This window comes from Cydia pomonella, chromosome 1, assembly GCF_033807575.1.
Source record: "Cydia pomonella isolate Wapato2018A chromosome 1, ilCydPomo1, whole genome shotgun sequence".
NCBI lineage: Eukaryota > Metazoa > Arthropoda > Insecta > Lepidoptera > Tortricidae > Cydia > Cydia pomonella.
In genome coordinates, this window is record NC_084703.1 from 25,539,280 (window position 1) to 25,561,158 (window position 21,879).

Below are 21,879 nucleotides of genomic sequence, written 5' to 3' on the forward strand. Positions count from 1 at the left end.
GGATAAACAACACTGTTAATGCAACGACAGGAAATGCAGTTGCTAAACTGATGTTTGGTTATAAACTAAAGGGCAATACCGATTACGTATTCAATGAAATTGCAAATGGAATCGAGCAACCAGTAGCAGGAAATTCAGATGAAGTTAATGATGCTGTATCAAAAAACATAAAAGTAAAGCTAAGTAAAATGAAAATAGATCATGACTCTAAAACAATTGCGGCTAGGGCTTACAATTTAAATGATTTAGTTAAACTTACAATAGTCTCATTTAATGAAAACCCAGGTCAAAGTAAAAAACTACTGCCAAAATTCATCGGACCCTATAAAATAACAAAAGTTTTAGGAAATGATATCTATTATATATATAAAATAGCTTCGGTGCCAGGATTCTCGACTACTAGAAAGTATTCTTCAGTAGTATCGTCGTCGACCATGGATCAATATCAAAGCATTAAGTGTTGAAAGTGATCATGAATTAAAAAGTAATGATTTAAAAAAGAGAGAAAAGAGATATTCAGGCAAATTTAATTTTATGAATGAAAAATGCTAGGACCAAATGTCATGATTATGATGAGAGTTCAGTGTGTACCAATGTACATAGAAGTATTTTTGATATTTATAAATTATAGGCCTGACTGTTAATTAGCATTTTTCGAGATGGTTGCTACGTTGTTTTTTTTAGTGTAATTGTGTAATGGTATGTAATAAAATCCTAATGTAATGATTACTGAATGTAATAAATCAGCATTAACTAATGATCTTTTTTTTTCTTTATGGTAGAGGAGGCAAACGAGCAGACGGATCACCTGATTGGTAAATCAGCGTGTCTGGAAATTTTAAATGTTCGTGCGCCGGAGGCTGCACGAAGGCGGATGGCCGAATGTCATGATTTTTGGAATGTCGTGGCCTAAAAATATTGGACGAATTTATGCTTTATACATGGCAACATCTAATTAATGTTATTTAGGTCACATCAAACATGATTGGGAAACTTTATTTTATTTTATTTATTTGTACAAGGAATTCCAACAGCTATAAAAAATACATTAAACTTTTTAGATAGTAGTACAGAGTCAATTACAGGAACTCGCAAATAGAAACTGTATATACTATAATTACAAAATACACACTAGATACAAAAGCACATGTGACACAAGATATTACAATATGAAATATATCAAGGTTACAATTAATAAAAAAAGAGAGACCAAAAAATAGATATGAGCAATAAGCAAGAACACTTATAGTTTATGAAACTACTTATATTCGCATTTAGATGAACAACATGGACCGGGCTCAAATACATTAAAGTTACAGACCACACTCCATAGCATATCACTACCTGCAACATGTTATTTAGAAGCACTGATTTGATTTGATTGACAAATTATTCAAGTTACGAGCTGCGTGAAACTATTTATTTTGCCTATAATTAGATAAAGTGCGTTTAACGGAAAGGGGGGGATAAAATCTTTTAGACCGAGTAGGCGTATTGAACGAAAGTTTAGAAAGAAGTTGTGGACAATCAATATTGCCAGTGGTGATATTAAGTATATAAGTTATATCAGCGATTTCGCGACGTGTTTTTTGCAAGTGCTTAGGTAGTCATTAGAGTGATACGGACTTTTAAGCTTAGAACTTAAGTATTTCATAAACTTTTTTCTGAATGCGTTCAATCCTGTCAATTTACGTATTATAACAAGCATTCCAAATTTGGGAAGCATATTCAAGTTTACTTCTAACTAAAGCACAATATAGAACTTTAAGAGTCTTAGCTTGGGTGAAGTGAGCGGAGTTTCGCATTAAGAATCCTAGAGCTCTCAAAGCGTTGCTTACTATGCCATCAATATGTTTATCAAACAAAAGTTTGGAGTCATGAACCACACCCAAGTCTCTAACAGAACTAGCCGTGCTCAGGGGTTGTCCCTTAAGTGAATAAGTAAAGGGGACGATATTTCGTTGGCGCGACAATGTAATTGAAATACATTTGGATGGATTAAGTGGTTCCAGTTCATTGGTGGTTCCAGTCATAACCAATAATTTAAATTAGCTCTTAAGACAAAAGAATCTGTCTCTGGCAATTTAGCTTTTAGTAAATCTGATGAAAAATACTGCAAACATGGAATGTACATCCACCTGGTGCATCAAAACATTCAATGTATTAGAGGAAAAGATTTACAGATTGAACTTTTTTTGAATGATTATAATATTGATATTTTATGTATTACTGAACATTGGTTGAATAATAATGAATTAATGCCTCAATTTAATAATCACCAGGTGGGCAGTTCGTTCACCAGACTTAGTTCCATACATGGTGCGTCGTTAATTATATTAAATAGTCAGTTAAAATTTAAGGAACGTAAGGACATTGTATCCATGTCTGTTGAGCGGACTATAGAACTAAGTGCAGTAGAATTGGAGCAATTTATTGTTGTCTGTGTGTATAGGCCGCCTTTAAGTAATTTTGAAATATTTGAAAGCATAATGGAATCCGTCCTACTTAAAATATCACCTTCTAGTAAGAAATTACTTATATGCGGCGACTATAATGTAAATATTTTGGAAAATTCAACAGTAAGTTGTAGATTGTTGAATCTTTTCAAATCATGTAATCTCAACCACATGTTTATGGAGCCTACTAGAGTGACTGCCACTAGTGCCACCTGTATAGATAATATTTTCACTGATATTTTTCCTACCGCTAAAAATGTAATCAGCAAGTTAGAATCAGACCACTTAGGCCAATTAATGGTGTTTGAGGCTGTAAGGAAAAATACTTTGCGAAAACAAATAACTTTTGTACCAGTAACCTCTGACCGCGTGGAACGAATGAAACAAAGTTTAATTCAGGCGCTACCCTTTCTGTCTTCTAACATGAGTCCTAATGATATGTATAATTCATTCTTTCACACTTTTATGGAAAATTATAATGCGATATTTACTACAAAATCGGTCATGGTTAGTGATGCATCAGTTTTTAGTGAGTGGGCTACTGCAGAGTTACATCAACGAAGACGTGCATTGTATGCCTTGTATGAGGAACGGCGGTTCAATACGAGTGATGAATTTAAGGAATATGTTAAACAATATTCGAAGAAGTTTAAAATAGATTGCCATATCGCTAAGCGTAATTATTTAAGTCAAACAATAAAAACTAGCTCTGATATAATTAAAACAACGTGGAAAGTAATTAATGTGGAGACTGGTAGATCAAAGCAAAGGATGAAAGATCTTAAACTAAAAATTGATGACAAAATCGTAGATTCCAGTTTAGATGTAGCAACAGAATTTGAAAAATTCTTCACCGAGGTACCAGCTTCCACAACTAAGAACTTAAATTCATCACCTTCGTCTGCCGTTACACTGTTAGAAGAGAATGTCCCAGAATGTAATAGAAACCTTAATTTTGAACATGTGAGTGCCTCAGATATATTAAAGGCGTTTAAATCAATTAATGTAAAAAAAACTAGTGACCTTTGGGGAGTCTCCGTTCATACTGTCAAATCCTTAATAGAAGTTGTAGCGCCTGACCTGGTAGTTATATTTAATAACAGTGTTGACTGCGGTGAGTTTCCTGATCTAATGAAACATAGTAAAGTCACTCCTTTATTTAAATCAGGTAGCACATCCGACCCCACTAACTTTAGACCAATATCAGTGTTACCAACATTCAGCAAAATTTTTGAAAAAATAGTTTTGAGTCAGTTATTGAAACATTTTAACATTAATAATCTAATGCACAACAAACAATTTGGTTTTACACGGGGTCGCTCAACAACCGACGCTGGTGTTGAGTTAATTAAACAGATCTTCGATGCCTGGGAGGAGTCACAGGATGCTTTAGGTATCTTCTGTGACTTATCTAAGGCCTTCGATTGCGTCTGTCATGAAACATTGATCAGGAAACTGCACTATTATGGAGTAAGAGGCTCGGCACTGAATTTAATAAAGTCTTACTTACACGGTAGAATACAAAGGGTTGATGTGAGTGGACAGCGATCACCGGGGTCATTGGTCTCTATGGGTGTACCGCAGGGATCAATATTGGGGCCGTTCCTGTTCCTTATCTACATTAATGACCTGCCTTACCTTGTAAAGACCCACCATGACATAGTATTGTTTGCAGACGATACCTCACTTATTTTCAAAGTCAAACGACAGCAACAAGCTTGCAGTGATGTAAACAATGCTATTTCTAAAGTAGTAAATTGGTTTAATGTTAATAATTTATTGTTAAATGAGAAAAAGACTAAGTGCATTAAGTTTGTTACAAGTCACATAAGGAATGAGCAAACAAGTGTCATTGTCAAGGATGAGGAATTGGAACTAGTAGATAGCACAGTTTTTCTTGGTATAACTTTAGATTCTAAACTACAATGGGGTCCCCATATTGCTAATCTCTCGAATAGACTGAGTTCTGCAGCTTTTGCAGTGAGCAAGATCCGTCAGTTAACAGACGTGAAAACAGCTCGATTAGTTTACTTTAGTTACTTTCATAGCATTATGTCATATGGTATTTTACTATGGGGCAGTGCTTCAGAGATAAATACCATTTTTGTTCTGCAGAAGAGGGCTATTCGTGCAATATATAAAATGTACCATAGAGACACACTTAGAGATAAGTTTAAGGACATTAACATAATGACAGTGCACTGTCAATATATTTACGAGAATATTCTGTATGTACATAAAAACATTGCCAGTTTTAAGAAAAACTGTGAAATACATAATATTAATACTAGAAATAAGCATAAGCTCGCAGTGCCTTTCACTAGGCTCCATAAAATTAAGAAATCATTCATGGGTAATTGTGTAAGATTTTACAATAAACTTCCTAATATTATAACTGAATTGTCTGTTAGTAAATTTAAAAATTATGTAAAACGTAAGCTTATCTCTAAAGCCTATTATAGCACACAAGACTACATGAATGATGAAACACCGTGGGATTAAGTGTGATTGTAAACAATGAATTATTTATTGTTATGTTATTAATGATGAAATTGATAATTCAATGTATATATATACCGTATTTTTTGACATTTAGATTTTATTCTAGAAAGGTTCTAGACTAGTATTTTTATACAATTTTGATGTTTGACGATCCTTTTGTGAAATTCTTATTATTAAGTTTACCATATCTATAATAGTTCAATGTTTTTTTTAGAACAATAATAACTGCATCAATAAATTGCTCTGATATTTAGATTAAAATGATATTTGTAAAATTTGACGATTTAAAAGTGCTTGTTGCTAGGCCTATTTGAATAAAGAATATTTTGACTTGACTTGACTAATAGTAGTAATAATACTCATACCTATAATATTTTTTTATAAAATCAAACACATTTGAAAAAGTAGTCGATAAAGCAGTTAAACATCGATAGATTATGAATATGTTGTAACGTGACATCACCATTTTTGTTCGCACATAGACAATTTACGCACACACTTGCATTTCATTTTTGGTCGCGCTTTTGAAGTTTGACAGTCGTTCTATACTATCCTTTTTAGGGTTCCGTAGTCAACTAGGAACCCTTATAGTTTCGCCATGTCCGTCTGTCTGTCTGTCTGTCTGTCTGTCCGAGGCTTTGCTCCGTGGTCGTTAGTGCTAAAAAGCTGAAATTTGGCATGGATATATAAATCAATAAAGCCGACAAAGTCGTACAATAAAATCTAAAAATTTAATTTTTTTTAGGGTAGCTCCCCTACACGTATAGTGGGGGTGAAATTAGTTTTTCGCTTCAACCCTAGAGTGTGGGGTATCGTTGCAAAAGGTCTTTCAAAATTAATAAGGGTTTTCAAGAAACATTTTTTGATAACGTGAATATATTCGGAGATAATCGCTCCGAAAGAAATAATAAATGTGTCCCCCCCCCCCCTCTAACTCTTGAACCATTGGTCCAAAAAATACGAAAAAAATCGTAGAAGTAGAGCTTAAGAAAGACATTAAATGAAAACTATAGCGGATATGATCAGTTTAGCTGTTTTTGAGTTATCGCAAAAAGTTTTCCCTTCATAGTAAAAAGACTTACTTTAATTAGGTCCTGATTATGCACATTTGCCTATTGGTTTAACTCGGGTGAAAGGTACCGTTTCATCTCTTGGTTAACAATTTACTATACTTTAAGCTCCTGTTTAGCTTATTGTGACGGAAGAGTAACTACGGAATCCTACACTGAGCGTGGCCCGACATGCTCTTGGCCGGTTTTTCTATGGTGCCTTCAATGCCTAGCTGTCGATAAATTACAAAATAGCGGACGAATGTTTGATATGTCACCGTAATAAGGAATTATTTCGCTTAAAATTTTGTTTTTTCTTCGCAAATGTGATGAAAAACATTGTGTGTAATTCCGGGGGTAAGAATATTGCAAACTCGGGTCTTTAATTCCACCCTCATATTATAAACACCCTCGTAAAATTTCACTTACCCTGTCAAGTGTCACCTATAGTTTTAGAGCACAAAGAAGAGTGAAATCTAAAAGCCACGGTTAGCGTTCCGTAAATTACTGGTTAAAATGTCAACCGCCGACGTATTGTATAAAGTAACAGGATGCGGTCGCGTACAACGGCGTCAGTGCCAGGAAATTGCAGCCTCTGCCGCGTATGATTTCGTAGCTTGACACGAAAGGCTTTTGTCATCTTCCCTATACGCGTTCTATGCAAATACTCAATACATGTAATGTACCAATGTAGGTATTAGTTCTAATATAATACATTAATTATTACATACCCCGCGTCTGCTTCATAAGCACGAATCCCGATAACATACAGGTGATTTTGTTATGCCTGACTAAATTGAAACTTAAGTAGGTACGTGAAAAATAAATAAGTAAGTAAGTAAATATTCTTTATTGCACCAACAATTATACATTTTACATACATGTAAAACTACAAATGATTTTTAAAGGAAAATAGAACCAGGTAACAACAGGCGGTCTTATCGCTAAAAAGCGATCTCTTCCAGACAACCTTTAGGTAGCAGGAAATTTCGAACTCATACAAAAGTCAACAGGTAGTGCAAGGAGCTAAATATGGAGACTATTAAATACAAACACACATACTACTTATATAAGTATTAAAACAATACCTAATATACTAATAAATATACAATATAATATAATACAATATATATATATATATATATATTTATACTTACACATATACAATATATAAATGGCAACTTAAGGTAGAGATAGAAAGTATAGTTTCAGCTGATTTTTGAAAATGGGGAGAGATTTAGCTAATCTTAATTCTACTGGCAGAGCATTCCATAACCGAACAGCCCGGAAGGTAAAAGAGCTATTATAAAATTTTGAAGTAGATAAGGGAGGAGCAAGAATATGAGTCTGAGAACATCTGATAGAAGAGAGATACTTGAAACGCTCTTTGAGATAAGGTGGTGTAGCGGGGTTAAAGAGAATGCCATAAAGGAGGGCAAGAACATGAGAGTCACGGCGAAGACGAATAGGAAGCCACTTGAGCTGAGAACGAAACTGAGACACATGGTCATATTTGCGCAAGCCAAATATAAACCTTATACAGAGATTCTGGAGGCGCTCAAGCTTATTCAGCTGATCCTGCGTAAGGTCAAGATAGCAAAATAAATAAATACCATGGCAACGGAACGACATCTCTGAATCATAGCTATTTTGAATATTTCTTTTCAATAAAAGTTGCGTATTTATCAGTCGGTCGTAAAATCGGACTATTGAGACTTTTAGTCCGGTGGTAAAAGGTGCGAAAGAAATCCCAGATGTTACAGTGGTAACAAATTCGTACTGAACACATTTATTTTCCAGCATGCTAAATACAACTCAACATTTAATTAATGCGTCAAATAGTTATGTTTCTAGGGTTAGCTACTTCTTTAAAGTCTTGCCGTCATATACCGACATATTAGCACTAGCTTAAAGGTTAGCTGGAAGAGATCCCTTAAGGGGATAAGTTCACCTTTGTACATATTTACTGTACCTATTTTTTCTGTGTCATGTACTTGTTTTGTGCAATAAAGTGTTTACTACTACTACTTTATATATAAAAATCGGCACTTCATTTTTTTATCAAGTACAGTTGCGATCGCAAAATTAACCAATTTTTATGGTAACAACTTTAAGTTTACTATATCCTGGATATGAACCCTGTTGAAATTAGTAACATTTTCATAGTCATCTACTATTTCTGTCCAATTTTGTTCCGGGCGAATATGATACTCGCATACTCGAGTCCCGGGAAATATGTGAAGATTATATCTTGCGATATTATTTGATTTCTTTTGGTTTGGCATCTTCTTTGCCTCCATCCGTGAAAAATACAATCACTTCCCTCCTGCGTTCGTTTTAATAGGTTATCAGTCGGTATGTATTCACTTTGTGAAGGTAACTCACCGGCATCCATATCAATATTCGTGAAGTTCATTTTCGTATTTTCTAAGCTATCATGTTTATGTATATTATTATTTTCAATGTTCTAAGAGTAAAATCATAAAATGACTTTTTACATTTTATCAATTAGTCTTCTCGACAAGATCAAAATGTTGAAAAATAGAGATACTACTCATCAAAATACGTTACGATACCTCATTGGATTTGGAATGATGTAGTATTCAAAAACGGCGGAAAAAGAAGATATTTCCTTTTTAACCAATATCTGAAAAAGTATTCATATTTAAGAAATCTGAATAAATTATTATGAAAGAGGAGGAAATTTTCAATTAACAAGTCTTCACTTGCAGAACTGTATCGTAAAGGAGGTTAGGCGCTGGATTCTCTGACCCGCCGCACGCGACCGGCGGCGTGTGAACGCGCGTCGCACGCTGTGCCACACGCCGTCGGTCGCGGATGAGTGGGCTTTCTGACTCTTGGTAACCCGTCGCCGGCGACCGATGGTTTAGAAATCATATGCTACGAGTATGTCGCGCAGTGTCTACTTTTTGAACTGTTGTGTCTTGTTTCGTTGAGCAAAATGGACAAAAACATACTTACATTGTTATTGTTAGAAGAAGAAGATAAAACCGGCCAAGAGCATGTCGGGCCACGCTCAGTGTAGGGTTCCGTAGTTACTCTTCCGTCACAATAAGCTAAACTGGAGCTTAAAGTATAGTAAATTGTTAACCAAGGGATGAAACGGTACCTTTCACGCGAGTTAAACAAATAGGCAAATTTGCACAATCAGTACCTACCTAATTAGGTAAAGTAAGTCTTTTTTCTATGAAGGGGGAACTTTTTGCGATAACTCAAAAACAGCTAAACTGAGCATGTCCGCTATAGTTTTCATTTAATGTCTTTCTTAAGCTCTACTTCCACGATTTTTTTCATAATTTTTGGACCTATGGTTCAAAAGTTAGAGGGGGGGGGACACATTTTTTTTTCTTTCGGAGCGATTATCTCCGAATATATTCACTTTATCGAAAAATGTTTGTTGAAGACCCCTATTAGTTTTGAAAGACCTTTCCAACGATACCCACACTGTAGGGTTGAAGCAAAAAAAAAAAAACACCCCCACTTTACGAGTAGGGGAGGTACCCTCAAAAAAATTAAATTTTTAGATTTTATTGTACGACTTTGTCGGCTTTATTGATTTATATATCCATGCCGAATTTCAACTTTCTAGCACTAACGACCACGGAGCAAAGCCTCGGACAGACAGACAGACAGACAGACAGACGGACATGGCGAAACTATAAGGGTTCCTAGTTGACTACGGAACCCTAAAAAGAGCCAAGTGACATTTTTAAAAACCGACAAAAAGAAGGTGCATTTTTTACCCTGATTGTGAAACACTTGCAGTGCAGTGAAGAAAAAACAGTTATTAATTGTAAGTGCGTAAATCAGTCTGACGTATCATTTTCATCCTTATTACGAAACATTACTTTAATTTATAAGAAATAACGTAAACATAATATAAGTATGTACTTTTATCTTACTTACATCTTACTTAACTCAAAATAGGATTACAACGAACTAAATTTATCAAAAATTCATCGTTATCTTTTGTGAAAAGAGTCATTTTCAATATCAACACGCCACCCGCCGTCCGTCGCTATTCTACAGAAATGATACCGACCGACGCGTGCGGCGTGTGACCTTCGCACGCCGTCCTACCCGCCGCCGGCGACGTTTCAGAGAAACCACCCTCAAACATTTCCGAACATAACATTCGAACGTCGCCGGTCGCGGACACGCGTCGGTCGCCGGTCGCCGGCGGCGTGTGGTCAGAGAAACCAGGGCCTTATCAATTCGACTGCTTTTTTTGTTGTATGTTTGTTCCTCAGAAATCCGTCATTTCTGAACCTATTTGGAAAATTATTTCTTTGTTTGAATGAATATAGTCCCGTTTTGATCCCGTTTTTGTCAAACTCGTTTCTGATGATGGCTTCTATGAAGAATCCAGCGAACTCCTCAAATTTTAGAGGGATAGTTAGACAGTTCCAAAACAGTGCCATTTGATAAAGTGTAACTACTGATGATGACCAGAACGGGACTCTTTAACAATGCATATTTCACATTTGGATTTGTCCTCTTCGTTATGTTTGTTAAGCAAGTAAGTTCTGAAGGAACATTTGTGTTAAGGTCTAGTTCTCCTCCACTCTTGATGGTTTCAGATCCAGACCTTGAAACTTGAAACGTACACAAAGCGCAAACCAGATAAGAACGAGTCATGAAAAATGTATGAAAAATACAAAATGTAAAAATAAAATGAATCTATAATTAAAGTAAAACCGACTTCAAAACGGATAAAATAAAATATCAACCCGTTTTACGCTAGCAACTGATACGTTTGAAGTCAGTGCCAAGCCAAATAGTTACAATACTGGTACTTTCTTTTTTATCTAACTACATCAGAGTTAGCATTTGGGTTGACGGCGTGTTGACGCTTCTGAGATTTGGCTTGGCACCGACTTCAAACGTATCAATTGCTAGCCCACATAAAACGGATGATATTTTATTTTATCCTTTTTGAAGTCGGTTTCACTTCTTTTTCTATGACAGGTGACGGTCATCACCAGGGGTCGGACAAAAAGTGCGGATGACGTAATCTTGCACACAGGATGATGTTTGAGTTTGTATTTAAACTTCCGTGTGACATGTAGTAACAAAGTAGTATTAATGAAGTAACAAAATAAACGTAAATAAATCCATGGAATTAATAATACAGGTAGGGTGATGTAGTGAATAAAATAAATTTCACGAAACTTGTTACCATAAGGTATAATTATTAATTATTTGAAATTAGTTAGAACAAGTCTGTGGGATCCTCAGATAAATAGGTTTAATAGTCAAAAGTGGGAACAGTAGGTAAGATTAGCAGTATACGTGTTTGTTACGTACCTCCAAAAACGGAAAATTGCCACAATATTCGAGTAAAGATGACATGACATTTTAGAGCGTTTTCTTATACATTAGTAAATATAAATTTTAGCTAAATATAATCGTGAAGATACAATAGCTAAACAGTAACGAAGTCAATTTATTGTTCATCTGATTGACAATGTGTCAGTCAAAAACGTACTTACTCATTTCAAGTGGCGATATCGTTTAATAAAGAGGTTGATAAATGATAAGTGATAATTGTTTATGAAAATCAAAAATACTATGTATTTGAAATCATCCTATAAGTGGTTTGACGTCATGCGCACTTTTTGTCCGACCCCTGGTCATCACATAATGCTTTCAATAGAAAACTGAAGTGTCGGGCGGCCCGGACCGTTGTATGTAGCGTGCCTAATTACCAAAGGAAAGGGAGACTTGATTCTGTTATTCTGATAATTATGTGAACTTATTTAATATTTTTGTCATGATATTTAGCTCGTTCTACGAAAGAATAACGTATACATAACTATGGCACCCAGAGAGAACATCATAGTGGCACGTGTCATATAATTATTTATATGTAAGTACTTATTATTATTTATTTCTTCACCTTATTGCAATGGATTTTGAAGTGAAGAAATGTATATATATATTAATGAACTCGTTTGTACTAAACTTCCTTTTTTGGATACACATTTTTGTAAGTTTCTTGTATCTTTATTTTTGATGTCGATTGTGTACCAAATCATTTTAAAAACCTATTGTCAAATGTTTACTAGTAACTGACAAGCATACATAGTAAATCTATGCACGAAGGAAACCGCTATGTTCCTATAGCGCAACTAAAGGAAACTGATTGAGATCGTAAATATCGATTGGCAGGAAATGTGCGAGTAACGACCCATAGCGAACCATGATTTATGAGATATTTGTATAGTTCGTCACATCAATTACCGTAACCTGTTGGGAAATTAGTGGTTCTTCAAGCGGGCAAATAAGAGGCCTGGTGTTAAAAAATATACCTAAGTATATCTACGGCATTCAAATGCTGTCGTTCGATAAACCTATCCATAGTTTAACCGTAATATACTCGTATTGTGATAGTAAAGATACAAGCATGTCCATATCTGGCAGCCTTTACTGGAGAACCTATGAGGTGTACATATAAATATTGTAACGAAACATGGAACAAAGTATATTTTGTGAGTCGCTCACTCAGTACTCAGAGAAGATGTTTAAATTCATCTAAAGGCTGACCCAAAATAATGGAAGATTTGAATTTAATGAAAAACACTTTTTTTCGTTCTAATATTTATTACCTAGTTAGTTACTAAGTTCTGTTACTCGATTTGCAACCTATTTATTTCCGTTAAAACAAATGTTACCGAAAAAATAAAAAATTACATAATGTGGTGGATTTGTGAGCTATAATTATATACCACACATAACGCTTATCTCGTCGTATCTATAATGAATTGGGGCCTAAAAGAGAATCGTATCGCAGTAATTACGTTGCATAAATGTGGGCACCCACCAAATATGATTTTGAAGTTGCTTGAAAACCTAAAAATCAACAAACAATTTGTTTATCGCACAATTAATAGATACAATAGTACTCAGAGCTTCGATGACCGCAAGAGGTCTGGAAGACCACGCACCGTTCGGACCCCAGCTCTAATAAAGGCAGTGAAGGCGAAAATTGCAAGAAATCCCGTCCGGAAGCAAAAGTTGTTGGCAATACAGATGTCTATGAAGAGAAGCTCCCTAAAAAAGTTATCAATGAAGACCTTGGACCACACGCTTACCGCAGACAAAAAGGTCATTTGCTTAATGGACGATTAAAGACTATGAGGCCAGAGAGAAGTCGCGTGCTATTGAAGCGGTTCGCACAAAATGGCCACCGAAAAATACTATTTACAGATGAAAAATTTTTACCATTGAAGAATATTTTAACCGCCAGAATGACAGAGTGTATGCAAAAAACAGTCAAGAGGCGATTGCGGCTGTTCCGAGAGTGCAACGAGGCTATCATCCCTCTTATGTGATGATTTGGCTGGGTGTGTCATACTCAGGGCTAACACAGGTTCATTTCTGTGAAAAAGGTGTGAAAACTGGGGCCTAAGTTTACCAGGAAACTGTTCTCGAACCAATAGTGAAGCCCATAAACCACACTCTATTTCAAAACCACCCATGGGTCCTTCAACAGGACTCAGCTCCTGCACATAAGGCAAAAACAACTCAAGCCTGATTTCGAAGGAACAAAACTGACTTTATTGCCCACGAAGACTGGCCGTCCTCCAGCCCGGACCTTAACCCCCTGGATTATGCCATATGGCAGGTTATTGAGGAGAAAGCCTGGACTAAACCCCACACAAATCTTGACTCCCTCAAGCGGGCCATAGTTGACCAGTGACGGAATTAGACATGACAATCGTGCGTGCCGCTATTGATGCATGGCCTCGTCGTTTAAGGGCCTGTGTCAAGGCCAGAGGAGGCCATTTGGAATGATATTGTCATATGTAATTCCTGATTTTATGTACTTCATTTTAATATGTAGTTTATTCAACTTTCTTTCGTATATTTTATGTAGATAAAAATTATTGCAGTAACAGAATTTAGTAACCAACTAGGTATTTGTATAAACCATGGAATACACTAAAATAGGATTATGTTTGGAATAACACGTCGAGCAAATGGTCTCCACGGCTTTGCTGGCTCATAAGCTCTCTTTTGTCAAAATTCGGCTGACGCACTGATTCGATATTGCCATTTTGAACGGCTTGTCACACGAAGGACACGCTTACTCCATCTCCTATCATCTATGTGACATACGTGCTCGGCTCAGGCCCTTCATTCCACAAATCGTTAGCGTCCACGTTTCGCAAGTGTGGCCTGGCCAATACACATTGGTTAAACACTATAGTCATTGAGTTATTTTGGCTTGAAACACATTCTTCACTTTACTAAAGGCAGCCCAACCCATCTGCATCCCCTTTCTATAAACTCTTCTCACGGTTGACGAAGTCAAATTAATATTCCGACCATATTTTGCACGAAATTTTCGAATTGTGCCCGCCAAACTTGCATTAATTTTGAAATATTGTGAAATAATAATGAAAACTTAAATAAGTAGTTTCTTGCTTGATTCTACTCTAATTCACGTTTTAAATTACTAGACGTACAGAAACCATTAGTTAACTGTGCTTAATTTGTACTCACTTTTTTTAGTTACGAATCAGGAATAATGTTTATTTTTGTGATTAATGTCGATGGCATTTGCTTTGCTTGCAACATTCCATTACAACAGTCGGACAAAGGACTATGTGTTCTGCCTTTTCGTGAAAGTTTTATTGTCCGAATTTCTCTAACCAACCAATTTTCGTAGATGATTTACTTTGGCACTTACATTCGGCAAATTTTCATTATGACGTTTTACTTGGTCGAATTATAATAATTCACAACAATAATTGTTTAGTAGATTATTATTACGATATACATTTTGGAATACCTACAGTTCAATCGCCAAATCATTCAATTGGCTAAATATTTATTAACATAATAACGCCTAGTAAATTCTCAGAGTCAAGACAGGTGCGATGACAAGTGAAGCAAGGGGGTGCGAGTTCGGTAAACTGCGACCAAACAGCGCGCGAAGCCGAGCGAGCGAAAAGGGCGTGCCGCGGTAGCTGCCGGCGATATTGAGTACCCGTTCTCTGAAAAGAACGCCCCAAACTAGATTTTTATGACGAGCGTAATCACAGTCCGCAGTTGCAATTTTTGAACTGACCATTTCTCAAAATTCCGCCGAGCTAAAGCGCTATAAACGCGCGTAAGAGAGAAAGGGATAGATGCTACGGCACATGGATCTCGCGATCGCCGCAAGAGTTCTTGGAATTCGTCGCTAAAAGGTGAGTACTATTAATTTGTCGCTAACATTTTCCGTTCTATTATTCTGACCTTGCAACCTATTTTGGTAAAACTTTTGATGAAATTCAAACCGTATTTTCATCTTAATATATAAAAAAAAATCAATTATTTGTATCCGTCAAGATGTTATCAAGAGAAAAAAGCGTTCGCGAATTAATTTTGCAAAACTTTCCAGTAAATCCCAAAATTACAAAATCGTGCCATACAAGTAAAGGCTGATTTCAAATCGATACCAGGAAATCAATACTATTCTTTTCGCAACGTCCCTGGTCTGGATGAAACAGAAAAAAGTAATTCCAGTGGAGAAATTCGCATAAAAATTGCTCATGTGGCAAGCGATATGCCGGTGCAGCATGCGGAGTTCGCCCTGTGTAACCAATGGCACTGTCAACACGGATATTTATATATGATTCTTCCGATACCGTTTAGCAAGGTACGCTCAATGCTGCTGGCATGTACAGGGAAACTACACACAGAGCACTGGCTGAACCAGACTGGATGCAGACAGGCACAAGAAGCCATGCCTGGCATCAACGGAAAGCTCACAAGGGCGCTCCTTCAACTAGGAAAGGTCCGACTGAGTATAGTAACCAGTGTCATAACAGGTAATGGACTATTTAACAAACATTTTTTCATAACAGGTGTCACAGACAGTCCCCTATGCCGAGGATGCATGGAGACAGAAGAAACAGCCTCTCACGTGGTGCTGGAATGCAACGGAGTGACTTCATACAGGGCTAAACATCTCGGATCCCCGAGTCCTACTCAACATTAAGGGTTTGATAGCATTCCTCGAGGAGCTGGGCTGGCAGGATTAGCCCACCCCCACATGTCACGTAAAATAGGCGCCGGTCGTCGAGTTGCGGAAAATTGCCCGTATACAATACAATATCCATATGCTTAAAAAAAAGATTATTACCGCTCATAAAAAAGCACACTTCTTCGACATTATTCTGGCCCGATTTAGCGAGCTATCACTCTCTATTCATCCCGAGTTTAGAGTGATTTGATGAGACATTTCATGAGCTTTTCAAAAACATAAGGTTTATTGGTGTATAATATTACATAACCAAGTAATGATGAATTGTATTCAGCATGGGTCAGCTACGCACCGTCACATAAATGGCGGCCGACCGTCGTCGACATTCCGTTATTTCTTGTGTTCCATTTTACTATCAATTCGTGTGATATGTTGTTAGAAAGAACGTTAAACGTACTATTATTATTTCTTAATAACCGTAGTCATGACTGTAGTCGTTTACAAAACATTTGACAACGTATGATTTTTTACCGTGCATGAATAGCATAAGTACTGATCAAACATGCTTCCAACTCAATAAATTATAATTTAACCGTAATAAATTTGACTACAAAATGTACGGAATATTTTATAAGATTTGCAAAAACATAAGTTTTATTGCAGTATAATGTTATATAACCAAGTAATGATGAATTTTGTTAGCATGGGCACTGCGCACCGTCATATAAATGGCAGCCGGCCATCGTTGTTTTTTTTTTTCCTTATTGTTCCGGTTCTATTTTACTGATCAATTCGTGACGTATACCATTTGCAAGCATATTAAATGTACTCATAATACCCGGTTGTTTGAAATCTGAGCCGTAAAATTAACAACAAAGTGACTGATAATTTGAGAAAGAGTCAATATTGTAAATATAGGGTGAAAGTTTTCAGAATAAAAATTATTTATTAACTTTCTAAAATTACCTTTTTGATTTTGATACCATACAACTATAAACATATATACCAGGACTAATTTTGTCAAGCAGGTACAAACGGCGCGGCGGGTGCCTCGGTAGACCTGCAGCATTCTATTATTGTTTGACAGTACATATATACTGTTCCCAAATGTGAGGTGATGTTATAGAATATCGATAAGATTGGTGGTTTTGTAGAGTACGTTTAGTAATTAATCAACAAATAGTTCTAGTTACATAATTTCGTTAAATTTGTAGCTTTATGATTGCAAGACGACTGCACGTAACGTACTGAAAATATGTGTCATGTGTCCTTATTTGACTCACGTCTACACAAAGTATTTTCGAACCCACTCCGCTGTTATTAATTTAAAATCGCCTCCAATATCTGAGGCTTGTGAGGTTCATAGTGCTATTTGTAGCCGTATGCTCCAGAGTGCCAAATAAGTGACTACTAACTATTTGTGTAGGTAGTTGCACAGGTTCATAAAGATGATACTTTCAGATAGATGGTATATTTGCATTTATTGCAATTTCTCTGTTCGACTGTAAGTCATAAAAGATAAGAGAGTTAAGTAGCGATTGCAATACAAAGAGCTATAAAAGACTTTTAATCTATACTCATATGGATGATAAGGTTGTATGATTCACTTTGAGCTATAACGCTAGCTGCTTAACATGCATTATAGCTTAAACAAGATGAGCCTCTTAAACAGTTCTAAGTCACTAAAGCCATAGGCTAAGACTATAGAGCTATTCTAGAGCCGTCCCACGTCTTTAGGTAGTAAATTGGTGCTAAGGGTCGCGTAATTGTTTGTTGGGATTTATATCGTCATATTACCGTCGTGCGCAGTGACGCATGCTGAATAACATTCATCATTAATTGGTTATGTAATATATACCAAAATAAACTTATATTTTTGGGAAGTTCATAAAATTTCCCCTATATTTCATAATAACATTAATTGCAGTAAAGTTATAATTTATTGACTTTGAAGCATGTTTTAGCAGTACTTATGCAATTCATGCACGGTAAAAACATGTTTCCAATTATTTTGTAAGTGACTACAGTTATTACTATTGTTGTTGAAAAAACAATAATAGTACGCTTAATATTCTTTCAAACGACACCTCACACGAAGTGATTAATAAAATAAAACCCGAGAAATATTGAAAAGTCGACGATGGTCGGCCGCCATTTTTGCAACGGTGCATAGTGATCCATGCTGAACAAAATTCGTCATTACTTGGTTATATAATATTAAACACCAATAAACTGTATGTTTTTGAAAAGCTCATGAAATGTCTCGTGTATATTGTAATAAGATTAGTTACGGTAAAGTTATAATTAATTCAGTTAAAAACATGGTTTATTAGTACTTATGCCATACGGTAAAAAACATATTTTCAAATATGTTGTAAACGACTACAGTTATGACTATGGTCATTAAAAAACGATCGGTCTCATAGGACTCAAGATGTGAATAAATATCAATGATATTCGGGCGCCATGTCTCCCCCCCCCCTTTTTTTTTCGACCCGCCCCCCTCTCCATGAACTAAAACCGGTCAATTCGTATTCAGGAGACAACGAGGAACATATCCATACCAGTTTTTGGTACTTAGAAGAGATGTCGACGACTTTTCTCAAAAAAGGCCTGTTGCCTGCAGAATAATATGCTAGTATTACTTTATTGCGATGTCCGTTAGTTAATGACCACAGGCTTCGTTCGTTTTCCCCTAGGACCCACCGGTGCATCTGAGAATATTGTGCTATACTCGTATTGGGAGACTTAACACTTTTCCTCGCTTCGCTTATCGTTTTACCTAAAAGTTACTTCAGTCAAAGCGATAAAAAAATGCCTAAATGCAACGTGAAGCTTTCTTTCATACTGATTCACAAAGGGTGTAAGGTCAAATGACCGTAAATACCTGTCTTTGAAATTATCGCTACCACTACGAGTATGTCGGGTCTTTCGTTTCGTGAGTTTTGTGACTTGCAATTATAGTTTTGCATATTAATATTGAATATTTAAAATAATGTTGTCGAGGTTTACGGACGTACGAGGGTAACGTATTATATATATATATATATATATATATATTATATGTGTGTGTGTGTGTGTGTGTGTGTGTGTGTGTGTGTGTGTGTGTGTGTGTGCGTGTGTGTGTGTGTGCGTGTGTGCGTGTGTGTGTGTGTGTGTGTGTGTGTGTGTGTGTGTGTGTGTGTACACACATAGATATAATGTATACAATATCCCGGATGAGTTACCTAATCTAAAGTGATTGTACGCTAGCGGCATAAAAATGTAACGGGCATAAAGATATATCTCGCATTCATTATGTGTAGGATTAATAGATACTGACACTACATTTGAAAGTTCGCTTGAGCCCTTAAATGGATTTAAACATATAGAAGGTGATGTATGTACCAAAAAAACTGAAGTATACAACGATTGTCAATCAATAACAATTGATTCTATAGTATTCATTAAACATCAATAATGAACTTTGACATTTATACGTACAAAATTGGTTATATCCGTTAGGGAAAAAGATACGGGTAAAATGTTAATATTAATCCATTAATTCGCTGCAACCATTGGCTATCAAAGAGATTTGCAAGTTGATATACACTTATGAATAAGATATAAGTAGGTACCACAAAAAGTCAAAATGGAAATCTACAGTAAGAGTTCGCGATTAATACGATTTCTTACCAATATTTTCACTAAACGAGCAATGTAGCAATCTCAAAGTCATAAATACACACACGCACAATTAATTTACTAAAAGTATACAGATTCACAGTAACTCACACTTAGCACGAAATTCGGTTATGTCGTATACGTCGTCAAGGTAAAAATGGCAGAACTTTGAAAAATAAATACTTAAAAAAAACGGTGTTCCTTTTGGCTTGTAAAATATCAACTGATATTGAGTTTTACAGGAGCTTCTAATTATGAAAATCGTTTTTCGGCTCGAGTAGAAAGGGCGCGGTTACGCGGTGCGGCAGGGCGCGCCGCTTCACTGGCGGCGTTTGACGGGGTGTTGTTTCTGCGCATGCCTGCTCGCGCAACCTCGTCTGAAAAGAGATGAAAATGGCGCGTTCCGATTGTTTCCACGATCCACGGTGGATGCCGAAGAGTGACGAATATTCTCAGCTGTGACGCAGGCCTCGTTAACGGTTTCTCGGAAATGTCGTGCGGAACGATAAATTGTATCTAATTTTGTTATTGTTTCATTGCTTGATACAGGAATATTAATAATGCTTAGACAATATACGCATAGTATTCCGATACAATCCAATTCATACTGTACTTATCTTATTGCATTTTCCGAGACGTAAAAACTATGTAGATTTCTAATATTTAAACAATAGAAATATCCCTATCTGAATGTATTACCTTCAAAAAACCGCCCAAGAGTATGTCGGGCCATGCTTTGTGAAGGGTTCCGTATTTATCCGTCCGTCACAATATGCTGCCTTAAACGGGGGGCTATTAGTAACTATCATGCATATAACAAGCAAAAGGAAGAATCTTCGTGCTCTTTGTACGGCTTTTTACTAGGAAGGGGAGATTTTTTGCGATAACTCTAAAACGGCTAACCTGATCAATAACTTTATAAAGCTCTACTTTTACGATTTTCCTTTTCTAATTTTCAATGTTTTTTTTTTGTTACTAAAACGTTTACTTTATTAAAAATGGTTGTTGAAGACCCACATTCGTTTTAAAAGACCTCTCCAACGATGCCCCACACTATAGGATTGTAGCGAGAAGCTAAATCATTAAAAATCCTGTTTTTATTTTACCACTGTATCGACATGATTGTATTCGGTTAGGGCATTTATTTGTGTGATGTGTACAGATATTTGTTCCTAAGTCATGGAAGTTTTCCATGTATTTAAATATTTGTATATTGATATATATATATATATATATATATAACGTATTCTGTGAAGTGACTTTGTTTCACTGCAATACCTATATATATCGTTATCTGAGTACCTACAACATAAGTCTTCTTGGCTTACCGTGGGACTTGAGTCATTTTGTGTAAGATTGTCCCTATAATAATTATTTATTATCTATGCCAAATTGCAGCTTCTGAGCACTAACGTTCGGAAAGACAGACACAGGTTCCTAGTTAACTACGAAACCCTAATAAAGCGTTCCAAGAAATTGTTATAAAACTCATATAATATCCATATTTTAGTTGCATAATTCGCCAGCATTTAAATGAAAGCTGACTCATGCCATTTTAATTATAATATGTTTTAGTAATAAAAGTATGTTTGCCACAAATCATGACTAGCATTCACAGACGTAGGGTTATAGGATTCGTTTGACTTCGGCAATCTTCGTCTATTCGGCTTCGGGTTCGGCTAGCTGTAAACGGGACGCTATTTACGACTGTACGTAACATACGCCGACCAAAGTAAGCTTGCGAACGCATTGTACTATATGTCGTGGCATTAAAGTTTACTACGCTTTGCCTTTACTTCTGCTTAGCTTGTGAGTTTGGAGAGAATCGGACCGTGATGGTCTTATCGGCATTTTTTCCGGTTATCTTTCGTGGGGTAAAGGGGATAAATGTGAACGTATAGTTTGGTTGCGGACAGGCATTAGCATGGTAGCTTTGTCAATCACCTCTATTTTAATTTGCATATTAGTTTGAAATACGAGGTGCATTTTCCAATAAGGAAAACTTAAACAAACATTACGTGGAGCTGGGGTTGCCCTGGTGTACCAGGTGAAAACCTAGGATTATCTCTATTATTAAAGAAAGTTTTTCACCCATATACCCGGAAAGGAAACGTTCAACTTAATGCAGCCAATGGAGTTCGAAACGTTTTCATTTTAGGCTAACATAAACCTCCTGGGCCCCACATTTACAAAAGTTGCAAAAACAGAATCG

General features: G+C 36.2%; 1 protein-coding gene across 2 annotated transcripts in view; it reads right to left on the reverse strand.

The window, feature by feature from the left end:
- The window catches only part of LOC133518764 (neuroligin-4, X-linked-like), a 96,189-nt gene extending 75,434 nt beyond the window's left edge, over positions 1-20,755 (reverse strand). For both annotated transcript variants that reach the window (XM_061852458.1, XM_061852450.1), the window contains exon 1: positions 19,680-20,755. The gene's annotated coding sequence lies outside the window, so the exon portion shown is untranslated. The remainder of the gene's footprint in view (positions 1-19,679) is intronic.
- Between the last annotated feature and the right edge of the window lie 1,124 nt (positions 20,756-21,879).